Raw genomic sequence first — 20342 nt, forward strand, 5'->3', positions numbered from 1 at the left:
AGATCAGGGAACTGAGATGGCACAAGAGAATGATCACCTCTCTCCCACTCCAGAAGGTCCCAGGATCAGTTCCCAAAGCTATCTAATGAGAATACAAGCGAATACAAGTAGACACAGAACACACAGTGAATGGACACGAAAGCAGACAATGGGGGTGGGGTGGGGATAAATAAATAAATAAATCTTTCAAAAAAGATAACTGTACATATTTGATTGCTTTTGTAGAAAGAAATATTGAAGGTTGACCCGAAAATAATAAAAATAGGTAACTACATAAATTTACCAGGCATGTTAGCTTGTCCAGGATATCTTACTTTTAAACTTTCTAGTTCTATCATTTCTTCTTCATGGCATTTTTGTATGGGGAGCTTTCCTTCATTTATCTTAAGATGTTTCTTAAGATGAAGGCAGGATGACAATGCTTTCACCTTTATTACCAATTTCTTAATAAGGAGTTAATGTAAAAATCAACTCTAAAAAAAGGAAAGCCCCTTATACAAAAATGCCATGTAGAAGAAATGATAGAACCTGAATATCATCATTTTGTAACTTCCAGAAGAATAACTGCTTTATACTTGGGTCATCAATGGATGCTAAAATCATTAAGGAAAAAGTTATGGGGAACAGAATATTTCCATGGTGGCAAAGAGCAGAGATCCCTTGCTAATTGAAAAGTGAAAAACACATTTTTATAGTGGCTAGATTACCTGGCATCACTAATAGTAGGACCACCTGGTATTATGTCTACCTGATATTATGCCATGTGAAGTACACGGAATCACCTATGCAGTGATGTTGCCAAAAAGTTCACTTCAAATCTCATCAAGCTTTATATATCTATTCTAAGCTATAGGAAAGATGGAGAAGGAGGAACAAGGTAAATATCATCATGAGGAAAGAGACAAATAAAAAAATGGGGTCCATTCTGCAATAGAACTGATCTAGTATCTTTTTAAAAATAAACAATTATTAGGACTGCTGAAGAAATGTGGGCATGGATGATTATTCGAATACCACATTACTTGGAAGTGACAAGGGTATTTCAATTATGTAGGAAAATGTCTTTGTTCTTGAGAGATAAGAGCTTAATTAATTAGGGGTTAAATGTCATGAAGGTGTCAACCTAATTTCAAATCATTCAGCAAAAACGAAAATGGGTACTCGTGTGAGAGAAACAGAGATGAAAAGTGCAGGTGAGAGAGACAGAGCACACAAATGTGGCAAAGTGCCAAGGTCCTATAATTGGTGAAGAAGGTGAAGTGCAAAGCATACAATAAAGGTGCTTCTTTACTCGTCTTTATACTTTCCTGTAGGTTTGAGATTGTTCAAAATAGAATTTGGGGTAAAAGGTCAGTGTCATGGCCAAAAATTGGAGAAATTCTTCCAGATTAAAGCATATTTAAGAAACGAGAGTATGAACCATGAATGGATTCTGGTGTGGAAAAACAACTGCTAAAAACAATTGAGGGGGTGGGAGAGCAATCGGGGAATTTGAAAGTGGGCTTAGATATTAGATATTAGGAAATTGTTATTAATTGTCTTGTATGTATTACGGTTATGTAGGAGATGGATTGTGAAGCCATCGTGCCTGCAAATTACTTTCAAATGTTTCCACAAAAACAACTCTAGCTATCTACATAAATAGATGGGGGAAGACAGGTCAATAGACTGATACCTCCATAGAAAGATGGATAAGACAGCCATAGAAAGATGAATAAGTCAGGCATAGTGTTAACAATTTTAAAATCCAGATAGTATAGGTTTTCATTGTATTACTCTTTCAACATTTTACCAATTTTGAAAATTATTACGATAAAAAGCTGGAAAAGATAAAAAGTAAAAGCAATATCTTCTCTGGTGGTTTGTTACAAAGAGTAAATATAAATAACTTAAAATGTACAGTCTCTGCGAGTGAGGAGACTCTTAACAAATGCTATTTTCCTCCCTTACCTTTCTCCATTATACTATATTTTATAACAGAGGAAACAATTAACATATGGAAGAAATCGGTGATGCTTATTGGTTTGAGTGGACAACTTCGGGTTTAGTGCGCATGTGATTAAGTAGGTTGAATTACTATAAAACGGTCCCTTGACTTCCATGTATGTTAATTGGATCTTGTTGGTTAGTTCTGAATTTCCCAAAGGAGGAGGAATGTTTATTTTCCTACTCTCAGTTCTAGCCTTCCTATTTAAACTCAGCCAAGTGAAGGAAAACAATAATCCTCCGTGCATGTCCTCGCCATACACCAAACCTCCCACATACGCACACATTCTACACTGATTTAACACAATTGAAGACTCCAGTTACCATATCCTTAGTTTTTGTTTCATTTTATTTTTAAAGAAACTTTAGATAATGTAAATGTTACATCGAAAATATAGGGGATTCCCACATACCTCAACCTCTCCTCCTCCCACACTTTCCCCCATCTTTCTTTAGTGTGATACATTTGTTACAATTGATGAACACATACTGAAGCACTGCTCCTAACCATGGACTATAGTTTACATTATGGTTTACACTTTGCACTGCATAATTTTATAGGTTTTGACAAATGTATATTGGCCCGTAGCCATCATTGCAATGTCAGGCAGAAAAATTCCAAGGATCCCAAAATGCCCCATGTTATACCTATTCTTTCCTCTTCCTCCTCTCAGGACTTCTGGTGACCACTGCCTTTTACAAAAATTACCATAAACTTATATCTTTGCCTTTAACTCCTTTACACCTATGGAAGTCAGAATTGCTGTTTGTGTTTGAATGCCTTTTCAGTGCTTTCAGTTTTTCTTATCATTGGGTCCTTGTCCTGGGATTAAAGGAAGCCATGACTTAGCAGCTTCACTATTTCTTTAAAGTACTGCATTTCCCAAATTTAACTGTGTCAAAAAATCCAGTTTACCAAGTAGCCATTAAAATATTTAGAATATATACAATTTAAAAGTTTCATTCATTAAATCAAATTCCAGTTTCTTCTTTGTTATTCCATCTTACTTTAAAAATTTTTAATCCTCGTGATTCAGTCTTCCAGAACTCTTCTATTTTGTTCTAGAGAAGAGAAAGGGATTCATTGATAGACGTAAGGAATTACTAAGAAATTCAAAGCAAGTAGTGAATTCTTTCAAGCCCCAGCTAAAATGGCATTTCTTTTGTGAGTCCCCCAAAAGCTCAGGTAGAGAACAAACCAGTCTATATTTCAGTACTTAGCATAGCACAAAGCAAAATGTAAGTACTCATTAAATATTTCTTAAATGAATAATGCATCCATCCCTATGATACTTACCATACCATGGTATAATTATTTCTATACAAAGGTCTCCCTTCAATGGAACTAACATTGAAACATTGAAAGTTTTTATACTGGAGAAGTGAGATGATGAAAAATGGTTTAAGAAGATTAATCTGGCAAAGATTTCTGGAGAAGAGGGTGTGGATTTGAGGAAGAACCAGGGAAGGCATAGAGAAGGCTGGCTGTTTGTCACCGTGTGGAAAACCACAGAAAATTCCTTTAGACCCAAGCACTGAGCCTAGGATCAGGGACAATCCATTCCAATCCTTAAAATGTTACATTGATGGCACAGTAAAGCTCAGTGGTATTGGAATTAGAGTTAAAATTCAGGAAATCATTTAAACACTTAAAGACTCAGCCAAGAAAAGAAAAAAAAGTAAGCCATTGTACAGGAGCTATTTCACTGGCAACAAATCTTTGCAGGAGAGATTTACATTACATGATGGTGGCAATTGCTTTATTCTCATTCTGTACAATGCGGTGAATCAACATTACTGTCATTAAATATTTATTCAGTACTTCTGCTAAACTGCTGTAGCAATATGATTTTTAATGTCTCCTCCTATCTAATTATAGGCAAAATAGATAATAGGAATGTAAAGAGGCATAGACATGCAACAAATAACATTCATATTGAAATATTTGTAGCTTTATTGAATAGTCACAAGGGCAGAACTCTATAAAAAGACAAAGTTATGTAGAAAATATGTTCTAATTAAAATAAATGAAATGCACTATATAAAGCACAAGTGCTGACAAATATAGTTGAACACAAATACATTTTTTTAAAAAAAGAGAGAAATAGAAATATGGGAAGTAATTGAGACTTGGTAAGGATAAATCAAGGAAGGTTTCAAAAGAGAGGGTAAAGTAGATATATTCATTTGCCCACTTATTGACCAAAATATTCACAAGAATCTGCCCTGATAGGCATGTTAAGTGCTTAGATCTAAAACTAAGCCATTGTTTCCATTGTTTAGAAGTCCACAGTCTAAAGAGCAGAAAGACAAGTAAAGAAACAATTGCCTTTTAGTGAGATAAGAGCTGGGTGAGAAATCTGGGGTCAAGAAAGACTTCAGTAAATTGAGATTTGAGGCTCCATAAGTATTAGCTGGACATAGAAAGCAAAGATCATTCCAGCAAAAGGGACTTTATGTGCAGTGCTTATAAATAAGGGTTGCATTGTATAAATGGCAAAGACCATATTCTGGCAGAAGTAAATGCATGCACTAGTAAATACTAGCAGACTGAATGATAAAAGAAGTTCAGGAGAGCTGGTACATATGTAGGAGGATGGTAGAAAAGGAAGGAGAGCACCTTGACAGAAGGCAGATTTACATGGCTTTTTGTTGCACGTTATTGATTTTGGACTTTTTTCTGTAGGTAGTAGGAAAACAACTGAAGTTTCTAAGAGGGGACAGTCAAATAAGCAGTTTAGAAGCCATTAATATATGCAATGTTAGGACAAGGATGGGACATTCTTAGCACCTTCCATTTTTGTGCTGCTGGGTAGGTTTAAGTGTGACATACTTAGCTCAGTAGCACTCGGAAAAATAGGTGTCGGCCAGATATTTGGGAAAGACACAATCAAGGTCATAAAAATAAAAATGTACTTTTTCCAATATTTTTCCATTAATATTCATCCTCAAATCCCTGCTAGCTTCTTGAGAGATCACCATTGGACTATACCACAAATTAAAATCTTTATTATTAGGCATCTCAAATCAAGTATCACAAAATCTCATTCCTGCAACTCAAAGATTTAAATTTTCAACATGCTATGTGCCTTGAAGAAGCCAGATGTCCCAAACTTAGAGTTTCAGTTATATCAATGCTAAAAGGACCTTAGAGTTTATCTAGTTCAGTCTTTCTATTTTACAAATGGGTGAGAGAGGACTGGAGTTGTCATAGGACTTGCCAAAGTTCATATAGAACCCAAGCTTTACATTTTATTTTCTGACTCGCAGTTCAATGATCATTCTGCAATTCCAGGTCACTACCTTCAATAAAGTGGGTATTTCATTAAGGGTATGGCTCTGGTGAATCCTGCTCATTAGGACTGCATTAAAGTCCTTATTTTGAAGTCATTAAAGCCAGAATCATGTACAAATGGCGTAAGTGAATACTGACAGCATTTCTATCTCCTTAAATAAAGAGATGTTTTTGGGAAATGATCATGAGCCTCCCGGAGGGAAGTAGATCAGTGGTCCCTTCTTTTATAATACATTGTGCCTTGGGAAGGCAGATTACCCTAACAGAGACTGAATATATGCTATGAAAAACCAATTTGACATCACTAACAGAAACTGTACAATAAATAGGCATGACATAGAGGAGTGACATATCACTCTTTCCAGGTAATATTCAAATTTCAATTGGAAGTTGTCTCAAGCCATTTTCTCTAGAGGTAATTGAAAGAATATTTCAAAGAGACTTTGTTAGACCAACTCCCTGAAAAGCAAATAGTTTCTATGTCTCCTTTACATTTCATAGAAATAGTACTCAATATCACAATCAGGGTAAGAGAAGGACTCTGTTGTTAGTGAGAAATAGGAATTACATAGTTTTCTAAACTGGTTTTTCCTTCAAACATAGCCAAATAATTGCTCAAAAATACTATAAGAGCAATTTTTTCTTCAACGACTGATCAGTGTTGATCTTTATGCCTAGGCAAAACTTAATTATCAGACCCACTGTTGGTGAGCTATGGACTTTGAGGTGCTTCTCTGAAAGACAGATGACAAAGGTAGCTCATCCTCATATATACTATATCCTTGTGGTAGTGGGCATACATTTCTATAATCCATAGCTCCCCATTGGAGTATGACTCTGAATATCTTCTCTCCATTCTTCAGTGCCCCCATCTCAGTGTCACCCTTCTCACAATATGATTTCTGATCCTCTACAGCTGTGAGGTCTCCTCTTGATCTGAATCTCCACAAACATTGCTGATAGTCACCATTTACAGATGACATGTTTATAGGTGACCTTGTTAAAAATGGACCCAACACATCGTAGGTGTTCATTGAATACTTTTTGAATGCTGTTAAAAGGATGTTATCAAATATACTAGAGAGCTTTTTTTTTAGCACCATGTGCTCACAGTGCTGCCTCCTGCTCCTCTTGCTGCCACCCTGCCCTGAGCCACTGCTCCAGTCCTCTAGCTCCCTGTACTAGCTGCTGATATTTGGAGTTCTTACAACATGGCAGACATTGACAACAAAGAACATTCTGAACTTGATCCAGATTTGGATGATGTTGGAAGAAGCAGAAGAAGAAACGGGTGAAAAATAAAAAATCAAAGCACATCAGCTAACTGTTCAAATGATGCAAAATAATGAGACTCTTTCAGCCCTTCAGGAAGGACTTGATGGTCTGGTAGAATTACCAACAGGACACAATGGAAGCTTTCCAAGGGTAGTTAAAAGATGAGTGAATCACCCCAAAAACCTTCTATATGTGTCCAGATAGAAGCCAAAGTCCATGAGGAAGTTCATGATCCTGAAAGAAAGTACACTGCTCTGTTCTCCATAAACCTTTATTTGATAAGTGATTTGAGATCAATGCAATTTATGAACCTTCCAGAAGGAGAATGTAAATGGAAACCAGATGAGGAAGATGAAATTTTGAAGGAAACTGAAAGAAAAGACCAAGGTTGAAGATGAGAAAAAGAAAGAAAAATAAGGCCCCAAAGGAATTCCTGAATTTTGGTTGACTTTTTGGCTCAGTGACGTGGTTCAGGAGCATGACGAACCTATTCTGAAGCACTTGAAGGATATTAAAATGAAGTTCTCAGATGCTGGCCAGCTTGAATTTTGTCTTAGAATTTCACTTTGAACACAATGAGTATTTCACAAATGAAGTGTTGACAAAGACATATAGGATGCAGTCAGAACCAGATGCTTCTGATCCCTTTTCTTTTGATGGACCAGAAATTATGGGTTGTACAGGGTGTCAGATCAAGAAAAAGACAAGAATGTCACTTTGAAAACCACTAAGAGGAAGCAAAACACAAGGGACGTGGGACAGTTCATACTGTGATTAAAATCATTTCCAATGACTCTTTAATCTTTTTGCTCCTTCTGAAGTTCCTGAGAGTGGAGATCTGGATGCTCCTGCTGGAACTATTCTTGCTGCAGACTTTGAAATTGTTCATTTTTTATGTGAGCGTGTAATCCCAAGTTCAGTGCTGTAGTTCACTGCAGAAGCTATTGAAGATGATGATGATTATGACGAAGAAGGTGAAAAAGGAGATGAGGACAGAGAAGAAGAAGGAGATGAGGAAAATGATCCAGACTGTGACCCCAAGAAGGAACAAAACCCAGCAGAGTGCAAGCAGCAGTGAAGCAGGTCTGTCTACCTTCTTCTTCCCTGGAAAGGATGAATTTATGTCATTTGACAAGCCTATGTCAAGTTTCTTTTGTTTTTGTTTGTTTGTTTTATTTTTGCAGCCTAAAATAAAAATGTCAAATACAATTTCAGTTCTCAGAAAAACAACAAAACAACAAATATTCTGTAGAGAAGGAAAATGAATAGCAGTTATGTACAGTAGGCAGGGGAAGCACAGAGAGATTGAGAGGTGATGAGTTTTGTTTATTATTATTGGAATAATGAAAGTGCTCTAAGAATGATTAAAGTGATGAACGCACAAGTACGTGTTTACACCAAATACCATTGATTGTACACATTGAATGGACTTATCCTTTATTAATATATATCAATAAAATTGATTTGTTAAAGAAAGGATGTTATCCAACATCAACTTGATTGGTGGTACTATTAATTATTATAGATTATTGTAGATAACATTTATTTTATGCATACTCAGTGTCAGGTAGAACACTGAAAATTTTACTATATTCTCTTTATCATATATGGTAAGATCCCCATTTTACAGATGAGGCAACAGACTCAGTGGACTCAAGTAATTAGGCCAAGGTCATGTAGTTAGTAGGTAGAAGATCCTGATTTCAAGTCTAGGACTTAATACTAGCTGCTGCTACTACTTACTACTTGTAGGACCTTACTGCTTCTATGGCCTTATGCAAAATTAAATGATCTGAGCCCAACTTCTAAACCATACTCTTCTTGAGGGCCAGACCATGTCTTATTTATATTTGTTGAGTTCAAGTGAATATCATTGAATCAAAGGGCTGTCACATTAACCTGTTAACCTACCATTTTCCCCTATTAAAAAATCCTTTTGTCTAAATCTTTCAACCTACTTTGTGGTAGGATATAGACAACCAAAACCAAAAACAGGAAATGAAGTTATAAACAACCCAACAGCCAAGTCCTTTGTTATAGTTCAACTCTCCTTTCTGATGACAAATACAAAAATGCATTTGCTGTGACCATAAAATCTGCTAAAAGTGACCAAGATATGGAAGTATGAGACCATAGAGCATATAGTACTCTAACAAGTTGCAGCCAATAGGTCATTTTGTCCCTCGCTGTCACAGACTGGCTTCTCTCCAAGATAAGACATGAGAAATGACATCATCTCCCGTTTCGATCCTCCCAAGTCAGCTTATGGTATTGTATCTTGTTAAAAAAAAATTATAACATGCTTGCTTTTCTGAAATGTGATATTCTAAAATATTTCTACTTGTCATCTATAAAGTATTGTTTAAGAATTTTGGGAGAAATACTCGTATTTTTTCCCAGTCAAATACAGATAATCTAGGTGGAATGTGTGTGTGTGTGTGGGGGGGGGGGGGTGGTACAAAATACCTGCTACGAAACTGCCCATAGCAACTAGAAGCCTTAGTGCTTTCACATGGGAATTGCTCTCAGGATGCTTGTGTCTAAGGGAAGTTGTACCAGGGCTGTTCTCTGGCATATCTGAATTTCGTTCTTGCCATTGTGTGTAATGGGGGCATATCCAGTCGCGTGCTAGAGCCAGCTCCTACAGGCAAGTAAGAGTCAATTGTTCTGCAAGCCAGTTGTTAAAACATTGGTAACTTGATATCAGTTGTGGTGGAAGTATTTCCATCATAAGTATCAGCAAATGTTACAAATCAGAGCCTTTTCTTTTCTATCTTTGGAGTGTATTTACAGCATATCAATACATTTAACTCTGGTTATAATGACCTCTAGCACAAACCACCGGCATGAAATTATCATGAAATAGGAAGCCATTGGGCCACAGCTTATGGTTGTGCAAGTTATTCTGTGCCCTAAGTAACCTAGCTAAGGGGCAAGTAGGGCCTTAAATCCAGCTCCTGTTCTGATCTTTAAGCTGTGTGCCCTGGCATGGGGCTGTGATCTCACAGTGGAAAGATATTTACCCTTTTTGTACAAAGGGTGCCTTCAGGACTAGCAGAGGCTCTAAGTTGGATCACATATTTTCCTGAACCGCTGCTCCTTGGTCTACCTTTAGCGTCACAATTGCAGATCACATGAGTCATGCCTCTCTTAGTGTGCCCTTTACTTCAAATAACGAGAACTAACATTATTGGCTGGTTAATATTTGCCAAGTTCTGAGAAGCAGATACTATTTTTATTTTACAGATGAGTACTCTGTAGCTCATAAAGACTAAAAACTTGTCCAAGATCACACGGTAAATGACAGGAATTCAAACCCACTTCTGTCTGACTCTTAGACCGTTCCTCCAAATGCCTTGTGTGCTGTCATGTTGCATGTATGGAAGTAATTTTTCTAGAATACAGGTTCAGGAAAAGTTTTAAACCCTGTGATAGAAAAACAAACACTTATCAAATTACAAAAATTGCATGGGATGGAGTGTAAACTATAATCCATGGTTAGGGGCAGTGCTCCAATACATGTCCATTAACTGTAACATGTACCCCCACTAATGAAGGATGTTAATGTGGGAAAGTGTGGGAGGGGGAGGGAGGGGGGCATATCGAAATCCCTTATATTTTATATGTAACATTTATGTAATCAAAATTTCTTTAAAAATTTTTTTAAAAAACAAATATAAAAAAATAAGAAGTAACAGGTATATAGAATTTTACAATTTACACACATGCTGCATTATTAAAGAAAGCAAAAGTGGTTTCTGAGGCTAGGTCATAAAAGGAATCCGGTTCTCCTGCTGTATCTCGGCAGGCTTGCCTTTGAGCTCAGTGTCTGCGCTGTGAGGAAGCCCAGGCTACGTGCAGAGGCCGCCGGGTAGCTGCTCCGGGCCACACCCTCTAGAGGAGTCAGGGGACCACGTGTGAGGGAAGGAGCCTGCAAGTGGTCCCACCACCTAGCCTGGGAGCGCTTCAACCAAGGCCCCGGGTGTTACGGAGCAGAGGCACGGTGTTCCCACTGTCCTGGCTGAATTCCTGACCACCGAAGTCACGAGAGATCAATTCACTAAGATTTCAGGAAATTCGTTAATGCAGAAAAGATACCCAATCTAGTAATCGTCGGGCAGGCAGCAGGTAACAGTAGTGAGGCCACCCTAGAACCATGCCTGGCGCAGAGTGAACACTCAGGAAATATCTGTTGAATGAATGAAGAAAACGTAGGCTTTTCATTGTAGTCTGAGGAGGACCGTAACTTTCAGTGTCGGATGTATTTTTCATCCTCTCCCTCTAAATAACGGAAATGCCCCCTCAAAACCCATTGAGAACAATCATCCTAGGATAAGATAGCTCTGCAGATAACTGAGAATGAAGTACTGGAGCATCTCTGGGGTTCGGGGTGCAAACACATGCGCTCATTTTGTTTTGTTTGTCTAATTCCACATGGGAGCGCTTTCAAACAATATACTCTAACCTTTCAGTGGGGAGTCCTGACAAGTGAGTCGGCTGTAATCTTAGGAGAATAGGTGTTCACCGTGCTAGGTGGGGCTGCTGATCTGGAAGCTTCAGGGCAAGGGGAGAAGAACAAATGTACTGGAGTCAAACCAAGTGTCACATTCGGATTCTACCCCTTATCAGCTTGGTGGCAGAATTAGTAGCAGTTACCATTTTAAGAAAATATTTCTCATGTTTCAGGCATCATTAGAATTGCTTTACATGGATGACCTTGCTTACCTTATAGAATCTATAAACCATTATTATCCCTCTTTTACAGGTGAGAAGCCGAGGCCCAGAGAAGTTAAGAAACTTGAGGTTCACACACCTGGTGAGTGGTGAGGATGGAATCCACCCCGTGAGGTGAGTCTCCAGAGTTCATGCTGGTGAGCAAGTTCAGTTAAATGGCTCTAAGCCTCCACGTACCCAACCAAAGAGGCTATAGTACCCACAATAGCTTCCTAAAGTAAACTTTGTCTTTCGTTTATTCCGTCTCTTATTTGGATACAATTCAATTGAACAAAATCATATTTGCTTCCAATCAATTAATCCCCTCATTCCTTGAAAGCAGGTTTTCAGGATCTACTAGGTCCTGGAAATTAACTTGAAGATAATATAGTTCCTTCCTGCGGGAAGCTCCTACTCTAGCAGAAGGATAACTTGTCTTTAACTTTTTCTGAAATGCAATGCCATACAAAAACTAGGTTTAATAGGTTGCTATATACTGTAATAGAAAAATTAGAGACATGTAAAGGGAAAATATAGGGAACATATATTGACCAAAAAGATGTGTTAGAGGTGGTAGATAGGTAGGTAGATAGTACAAATTGACACCAATGGCAAATACTAAATTTGCAAATTACTGTAGGACTTCAATATAGTAGGAAGAAAGAAACAGTTTAAATGCATTGATATTGCGACCACTTAACCTACTAAAAACAAAAGCAAATGAAAGTTATGTGCCTTAATTGCCATATAGAGAAACAATTATTTATCTCAAGAGAAAAGCAAGATTGTTGGCACTTAAGGGACAAAAATAAACATTTGTGTGTTGTTATAATGTATCCTCCTTTCCTCATTTCTCTGTTAGGATCTCATAACTTCATTTCCCTCGCTTCTTAAATATATATATTTCATGAGGAACTAAAACTCTTAGGAGATGTTTTGCCTATATTCCTCCGGTCTTATATATTATTCCATGGACACAGCACAGAATAGAAATGATTTTAAATGGGCCTTCATTACATTCCTTAGCAACTTCATAGCAATATGGAAATCGGTGATTTTAATTTCTTCAAAAAATACCATTAAACTCCTAAAGTCTTTAAGTTCTTTCCTTTACCCATGACACTTGAGCTGTCATTACACTGCCTTATCTACAAAGGCAAATGAGTGGTGACTTTTCCTCTACAGATGGTGAAATTGTCAGTATACATGGAGCTATTAATACAATAATCCCCCGTGTTTTGGGGACAAGGCCATTTACTTCCTGAGAGTTACACTAGTAAAATAGAAACTGGATGAGATCAGCTGTTTTGATTTAGAGGAAAATTTCCAAATCAGACAGGAAGAGCAGGGCTTGGCTATAATTTTTTCAAGGTAAAAAAGGCCTAGTCTCAGAAAAAATAGAAGAAACTATGTGCCTTCAAAAAGAAAGCTATGACTGTGCTAAGCTCATTCCTGGTAACAAAGGCATTGGATGGAATAGTGATTAAGTGTCTGGGCTCTGTGGTCAGAGCATCTGGGTTCAGGCCCAGCTCTGTTTCTTACTGTGTAAATAAAATATTTACCTAGGATTGTGGGAAGATGGTGATGGACTAATGGGCAGTGCTGAATGCTCTCATAAAAACAACAGAGAAAGAGCCAAAAGCTGTCTGAGGGACCTGCTTTGGGGACCAGCAGACCAGGACAGTGCTACACAACTCCGAGGAGGGTGAGGGACGGAGAGACAAAGAAGCTGAAACAACAGACATGAGTTCCCAGCCCCTGCAGGAGCCAGGAAGGCCTCCCCTCCACCAAGATGTAAAGCAGGGGTAAAACCCCTGGCTCACTGCTGCTAACTGAGAGGGGAACAGACACCTTCCTTCCTGTCAGCTGTTTCCAGAGAAAAGGGAGGGGAGGTCGGGATGCTTTTTTTCAGTGAATTCGACCAGCAGAGCCTGCTCTGAATCTCAGATCTGGAGATTCAACACAAGAACACCGAAAAGCTGAGACTGAAACACCTCGTGGAAAGGGCACTGACGAGCGCCATCTGCTGGCATGTTTGGACAAAAATGACGCTTTCTGTGTCCAATTCCTGGGAGAAAATCTGTGCCCTACTAGTGAGTCGCTGGCCCAATTTTGAAAACTTAAGCTGGACAATTTTTAAAGACTGAGAATAAGTTGAACCAAATATCAAAGATGAGCTGTGAAAAAAAAAATAGGCAAGAGAGAGAAATTAGTCATTAGAATAAATTCACCAACATATTCAGGTGCCTAGATACCAGCAAAATTTATAAGCCATACTAGGAAACAGGAAGAGATGGCCCAGCCAAAAGAACAAACTAAATATCCTGAAGAGATACAGGATTTAATAAAATTAATCAGTGATAATCACACAAGTCTCCTAAATCATTTCAAAGAATTTAAAGAAAAGATGACTAGAGAAATAAAGGATATTAAGACGACACTGGGAGAGCATAAAGAACAATTTGAAAGCCTTCAAAGAAACGTGACACATCTTATGGGAATGAAAGACACAATGGAAAAAATTAAAAATATATTAAAGGCACATAAGAGCAGATGTGAATTGCTTAAAAACAAAATTAGTGATTTTGAAGACAGACCATCTGAACTGGAAAAGACAAGAGAACAGAAAGATAAAAGAATGGGAAAAAATGGAACAGAGTCTCAGGGAATTGAATGACAACAAGAAACACAGAAAGATTCATATTACTGGTGTCCCAGAAGGAAAAAGAGTGGTAAAGGGGCAGAAAGAATATTTGAGGAAATAATGGCCAAAAACTTCCCAACCCTCATGAAGGACATAAATATCAATATTCAAGAAGGACAATACACCCCAAACAGAATAAATCTAAAAAGACCTATGCCAATACACCCACTATTCAGAATGATAAATATCAGAGACAAAGAGAGGATTCTGAAAGTAGCAAGAGAAAAGCAAAGCATCACATACAAGGAAACCTCGATATGATTAAGTGCCAACCTCTCATCAGAAACCATGGGGAAAGAATAAAGTGGTATGATGTATTTAAGGTGCTGAAGGAGAAAAACTGACAGCCAAGAATTCTGTATCTGGCAAAGATGTCCTTCAAAAATGAGGGTGTGTTCAAAGTTTTCACAGACAAACAAAAACTGACAGAATATGCTACCAAAAGACCATGTTTGCAACAGACACTAAAGGCGGTGCTGCAGCCTGAAAGGAAAAAACAAGGGCTAGAGATTTGGAGAAGAATTTAGAAATGAAGATTATTAGGAAGGGTAAACTAAAGGATAAGAAGACAGACAGTAGAATGTTATGACAACAGAGAGGCAAAGGACAAAATGGATGAAGTAAGTTATGCCTTTACAGTAATAACACTGAATGTTAATGGATTGAACTCCCCAATCAAAAGATATAGTCTTTTGGATTGAAAAAATATAAGCCTTCTATATGTTGTTTACAAGAGATCCACCTCAGACATAAGGACACAACCAGATTAAACAGTTAGAAAAAGGTATTCCATGCAAACAGTAACCAAAAAAGAGTTGGAGTAGACCAGATAAATGTAAAATAACATTATAGTATATGAGCAATAAATACTCAGTGCAACTGGCAAATTATTCCTGTCATCAGTAGTCTGTAATTTTTCTCATACAAAATAAACACTTGCTTTTCATTGAGGAAGACTGGAGAAGAGATATATTTTTGGATACTTCATTTTTCTTTAACGCTTTCTTATTCATACTCTTTAATTAAATAATCTATCTGTATCAATTATGATTTAGCATGACTACTGTTGAACAAGATTTTGAGTTTTTCTGCCTCATAAAATTATGAGTTGGCAAATTGTTATCTGCTGTAATTCATTCCAATAAGATGTGAAGAATTCCCAAATAGGTATTTGATTATCTAGAAAGATTATGACCAAATGGAAATTAAATAACTAAACCAATAATTTATTTCATTCTTAGAGAATAGTTAGAACTATAATACAAAAATTAGAATTATGTTACAATTAATTTCTATTATATTTGAATTATTGACATTTATAAATGTCTGTTGCTATCTGATCTACTTTTTATAGTTGATTATATTAAAACTAATCTGGCCTTGCACTCTCATTTAAAATTTGTAATTTTTAGAAATGAAGATTCTAAAAATCTGTTTTTCTATTCATTTTACAATTTTATAATAAAGGACTTTTTAACAGCAAAAAAAAAAAATCCATTGATCATACACTTTGGATAGATCACATGGTATGTGAATATATCTCATTAAAACTGCTTAATAAACAAACCCAAATAATTTTGCAAGAATAGCCAGAAATAGCAGCTATGTACAGCAAGGGACACAGAGATTCAGAAGTAAGGAATTTTCTTGTTTGTCTGTTTTTTATTATTATTATTGAAATAATGAAAATGCTTTAATAATGATTAAAGTGATGAACATATAGCTATGTAATTATACCAAATACCATTGATTGTACACTTTGAATAAATTGTATGCTTTATTAATATGTATCAATAAAATTGATTTAAAATATATGTATATATTTAACTAACTTCTATAGCTCATCAGTGTCCTCATACATGAATAAGAATGATCAAAACTCCCTCATAGGATTGTTTTGAGGATTAAAACAAAAAATACATGAAAGACTTTAGAACAGTTCTGGTATATGGCTAGCTCTCAATAAATAAATAGTACCACTTATATATATTTTCACTGTCATGGATTTTTTCCTATTCCTGGGGTTTCTAACAGCTTTAGTTTTCTTGACCTATTTCTTTGCTTATCCCCAATTGTTTTCAAACTCTGCATTCTTATCTATTCTGTTTGGTCTCCTTTTAACAAGAGACACACCTTGAGCAGGGTTTTCTGGCCCTCTGCAGTAAAAGGTACAATTTGCTCTCTTGTCTTTTTGTGCCCTGTTGTCTGTAAAATGGGAAAACAGTAGTACCTATCATAGAGTAGTGGTGAGAATTACATGAGAAATTTATGCAAAAGGCCATAAATAGTGCCATGCAGAGTATTACCCAAATGATGTCATTTTACCTACAATGTCCTTTCCACTGGCCTTTTTGCTGGCCAGCTCCAGATCCACCTTTTTGTTGATGTTGTTGTTGTTTTCTTTCTCTCTTTTTAAATAATTTTTCTTTATTTTTAAAGGAGCTTTAAATTACACACATGTTACATCAAAAATAAAGGGGATTCCCATATATACCCCCTCCCCCTCCCCACTTGCCCATTAACAACATCTTTCATTAGTGTGGTACATGTGTTACAATTGATGGGCACATAGTGAAGCATTGCTACTGACCATTGTCTATAGTTTACATTATGCTTCGCACTTCACACCACACAATTTTATAGATTTTGACAAAATGGATAATGGCTGATATCTGCCATTGTAATATCTTGCAGAACTATTTCAGTGTCTCAAAAATGTCCCTTGTTATACCTACTGTTCCCCCTCTCTCCCCTCAGAGCCTCTGGTGACCACTGTTTTTATATCAATATTACAAGTTTTCCCATTACTAGGATAATAATAAGGCTACTTTAGTCCACAGCTGCATCCCCCCTTGTGTTTGTCTGTTCCTCAGTCTGGAGGACTTGGGAATGGCGATGCCCACTCTGCTTCCGATTGAGAGGGGGCTTAGATGCCATGGGGCAGATGGATGGAGTGCTTATGTGCAGTTGAAGATACTCTGGGCTTCTGGTGGTAGGTGTTGTCCAGATCCATCTTTAAGTGTTAGTTCAGAAGGTAATTCCTCAGGAAGTCTCCTCTCACTATTCCCAATCTTTCCCTACTCCATAGCATATCTCTCCAAGGCCTGTCTCCAGTTCTGTGCCCTTCTGCTGCCAGTTCAAGCACTGCATTTCCTCTACAATTTCTGTTTCACCCATTAGACTGCTCTGCATTTGGGAGCCAGGACCAAGACCTCCTGTAGCCACTTTATCTAACCCAGTGTTTGATAACATAGTCACTCACTATGTGCTGATTGAATTGTTCTTACAAAACTCAGGATCAGACAGGAACTTCTACAAACTCATCAACTTCTTTCCCTAAAGTTTTAGGCAGTACCCAGCAGCCTCCCTCTCTAAGATATTTACCTCAGTCTCCTTAACTTAAGCTAATCTTTTCACTTACATTACGTTATCTATTTTTCTTCTCCTTTTCTTAGAAAAGATATCCAATTCCAGCATTCTTTCAGTATTTTCTCCATAAGCTGAGCAGTGAAATGTAGATAAATACAGTTCTGTACATAATAAAGCTACCTATTCTGCAAAAAGAATTACAAAAAAACACTGTTCTTTAAAAGATAATTTAAAAAAAAATAAGCATACAGTTTTATGTTTGCCAATTTTTAAAGCAGTATTTGCTAAATAATTATTGGTTCCTATTGATTTTATTTCCTATTATATAGCCTCGTGCAAGGGTACTTTCACGAAATTAGAACAGCTCTGTATCTTTACACTATAAGCAGGACTTCAGATGAGCTTATATTATAAGAACATTTTAGAAAATGTGGATTGTATCAGTTAATAATATGTGAATCTTATAAAAGTTGCTTAACTTCAATAAGCCTGAGTTGCCACATCTGTAAAAGGGGTAATGCTACCTGCTATAGAACTGTTCAAAGAGTTACATGAGATCATCTGTGAGAAAGTGTTTTGCAAACTTTGAAGAATAAATTTAATAGGACACAGAAGTATTGTAAAGCCCTGATCCCAAAGTTAAACTCACAAAAACACTCCTCTGTCCCTGTGTTTATTCACCACGTCTTATGAATTGGCCCTACATCTGTCTGTCTCTTCCCAGAGATGAAGAATTTGGGGCAGGTCTCTTGTTGCATTCCCCCTCTTGCTTTCCAAATCTCACAGCTCTGACTAGAGTAGGGTCTCTAACATCTGCTGAATGCATGTATGAATGGAGAAAAATGGAATGAATGAACGGGTAATGAAAAATTAAATGAAGGAATTACTATTCTGACTTGAGGAAGTTCTCTTTGCTAAAATATTTTAGAAGAGAAAAGAGTTCTAGATTCTAATTCAGAGCTCAAAGTTTAGGACAAAGAAGAAACAGAAACCTCTTGTAGACAAAATACTTCAATCGAAAAGTCACGAAATTTTTTGCTACTTTACAGTCATTGTTCATTATGATTTTAAAGTCGCAATTAAGCCACCCAGATTTAAGTCCCTATGACTAGACTGCGACTCATTCTGGACAACTGAGGAAGCTGAAATTATTTTCTGCATGGTTGTTATAACACAATTAAACTCATGAGAAACTACACATTAAGTAAAAAGAGTACTTGCTGTTCCCCAAATATTCTTAACTAGCTTCCAATAATATGAAAGAGAGGTAGAATTTATGTGGTTATTTAAAAATCTTTGTCAACCTGTCAGCAGTACATTGTGTATGTGTGTGTGTTGGGGTAAGAGAGACAGCTGTTAGGTCCTCCCTAGGAACTGGGAAATGAGGAAAATAAGATTTTCCTCAGAATCAAGGCTCAGTAGATCAGAACCTGGTTACACAAAGACCTTTCAAAGAAACAGGATTGCCGCAGATCAGCAAACCTTAATGTCACCTCATGGAGTACATTGATGGGTCTAAGGAAAGAATGTGCTATCAGATGGCGGTTGGTCAGTCAGGTGGTGGAGGCAAACAAACATTGAGGCAGAGGCTGGCAGTGCACATCCTAGTTCTGTTCTGGGGAGGGGGGGTGCTCTGTCAATAGAACTTAATAATGCACAGGCACCTGGCAATTACATCCATTCTGTGGCTAGAGAGACAGCAAGGTTCAGAGCACAAGGGTATTAAACATCAAAACTTACAGTGAAACCACCTTTATCTATCTCCTTTACCAAGTGTGGTCACCAGCTGCACCCACTGATATCTACTTCCTCTCTATGTTGGGATTCATGGGATGAGTGCACTTCTCTTCTTTGAACTTAGGAATGGCAATTTGATTTACTTTGGCCAATGAAATGTGAGTAGAAGGAATATCTATCACTTCTTGGTAGAAGGTATTAAAAGCCAGTGCAAGATTCAACATCATCTCTTTGCCGTTGATGAAGCAACTCCAAGTAGTGCAGCCTCCCTCTCTCTGGGTTCCTGAATAAGGATGTCTTGCAACCAAATACCCTACCTCCCATTATGGACATGAAACTTAAGAAATGAAGGGGAAGTGGACTTGGCCCAGTGGTTAGGGCATCCGTCTACCACATGGGAGGTCCGCAGTTCAAACCCCGGACCTCCTTGACCCATGTGGAGCTGGCCCATGCACAGTGTTGATGTGCGTAAGGAGTGCCCTGCCACGCAGTTGTGTCCCCACGTAGGGGAGCTCCACGTGCAAGGAGTGTGCCCCGTAAGGAGGGCCACCCAGCACAAAAGAAAGTGCAGCCTGCCCAGGAATGGTGCCACCCACACGGAGAGCTGACACAATAAGATGATGCAACAAAAAAAAACACAGATTCCCAGTGCTGCTGATAAGGATAGAAGTGGTCATAGAAGAACACACAGTCACACAGTGAATGAACACAGAGAGCAGACAACTTGGGGCGGGGGGAGGGGAAGGGGAGAGAATAAATAAAAATAAATCTTTAAAAAGAAGAAAAAGAAATGAATGAAGTTTGGTACTTAAAACAACTGAAATATTTTGGTTGTCTGTACCAGCATAACATAGCCTACACAGATACAAGCAAGCTTTGGCTTATCATTTGGCTCCTCTTTTTAACTTCTGTGCCAAGAATATTAACTGTTTAGGGTACATGGACATTTAGTTATCTTGGAAGTTTTGTTTCTCGTTGAAATAAATAAACTCTAATACTTATTTATTCCATTAGTGTCTTATGAACTTTGCTAATATGAATCAGTATCCCTGAGTTTGATTGTCTCTGGTACCCTGTCAATTCGTAATTTTTTAAACTTGCAAAACAAATAAGCTGGCTCTAGAACTTGATGAGTTCGCCAAAGTAACTTTCTTCTTGTGAGGAGCCTTTGAGACCAAGTGGCTTTTTCTGATACATCTAAGCCATGCCCACATCTGCCCATTAGAAAAGGCCACAGTAATCACTGCAGTTTAAAATTTGAAT

The 20342-nt window shown here is 37.5% G+C and overlaps 1 protein-coding gene and 1 pseudogene across 24 annotated transcripts in view; one reads left to right on the plus strand and one right to left on the minus strand.

Annotated features, from left to right (window-relative positions):
* DLG2 (discs large MAGUK scaffold protein 2) overlaps positions 1-20342 on the minus strand; it is a 2400703-nt gene that overhangs the window by 1040970 nt on the left and 1339391 nt on the right. The window lies entirely within an intron of this gene.
* On the plus strand, positions 6493-7634 carry LOC101420202 (nucleosome assembly protein 1-like 1; annotated as a pseudogene).

This window comes from Dasypus novemcinctus, chromosome 10, assembly GCF_030445035.2.
Source record: "Dasypus novemcinctus isolate mDasNov1 chromosome 10, mDasNov1.1.hap2, whole genome shotgun sequence".
Classification (NCBI taxonomy): Eukaryota; Metazoa; Chordata; class Mammalia; order Cingulata; family Dasypodidae; genus Dasypus; species Dasypus novemcinctus.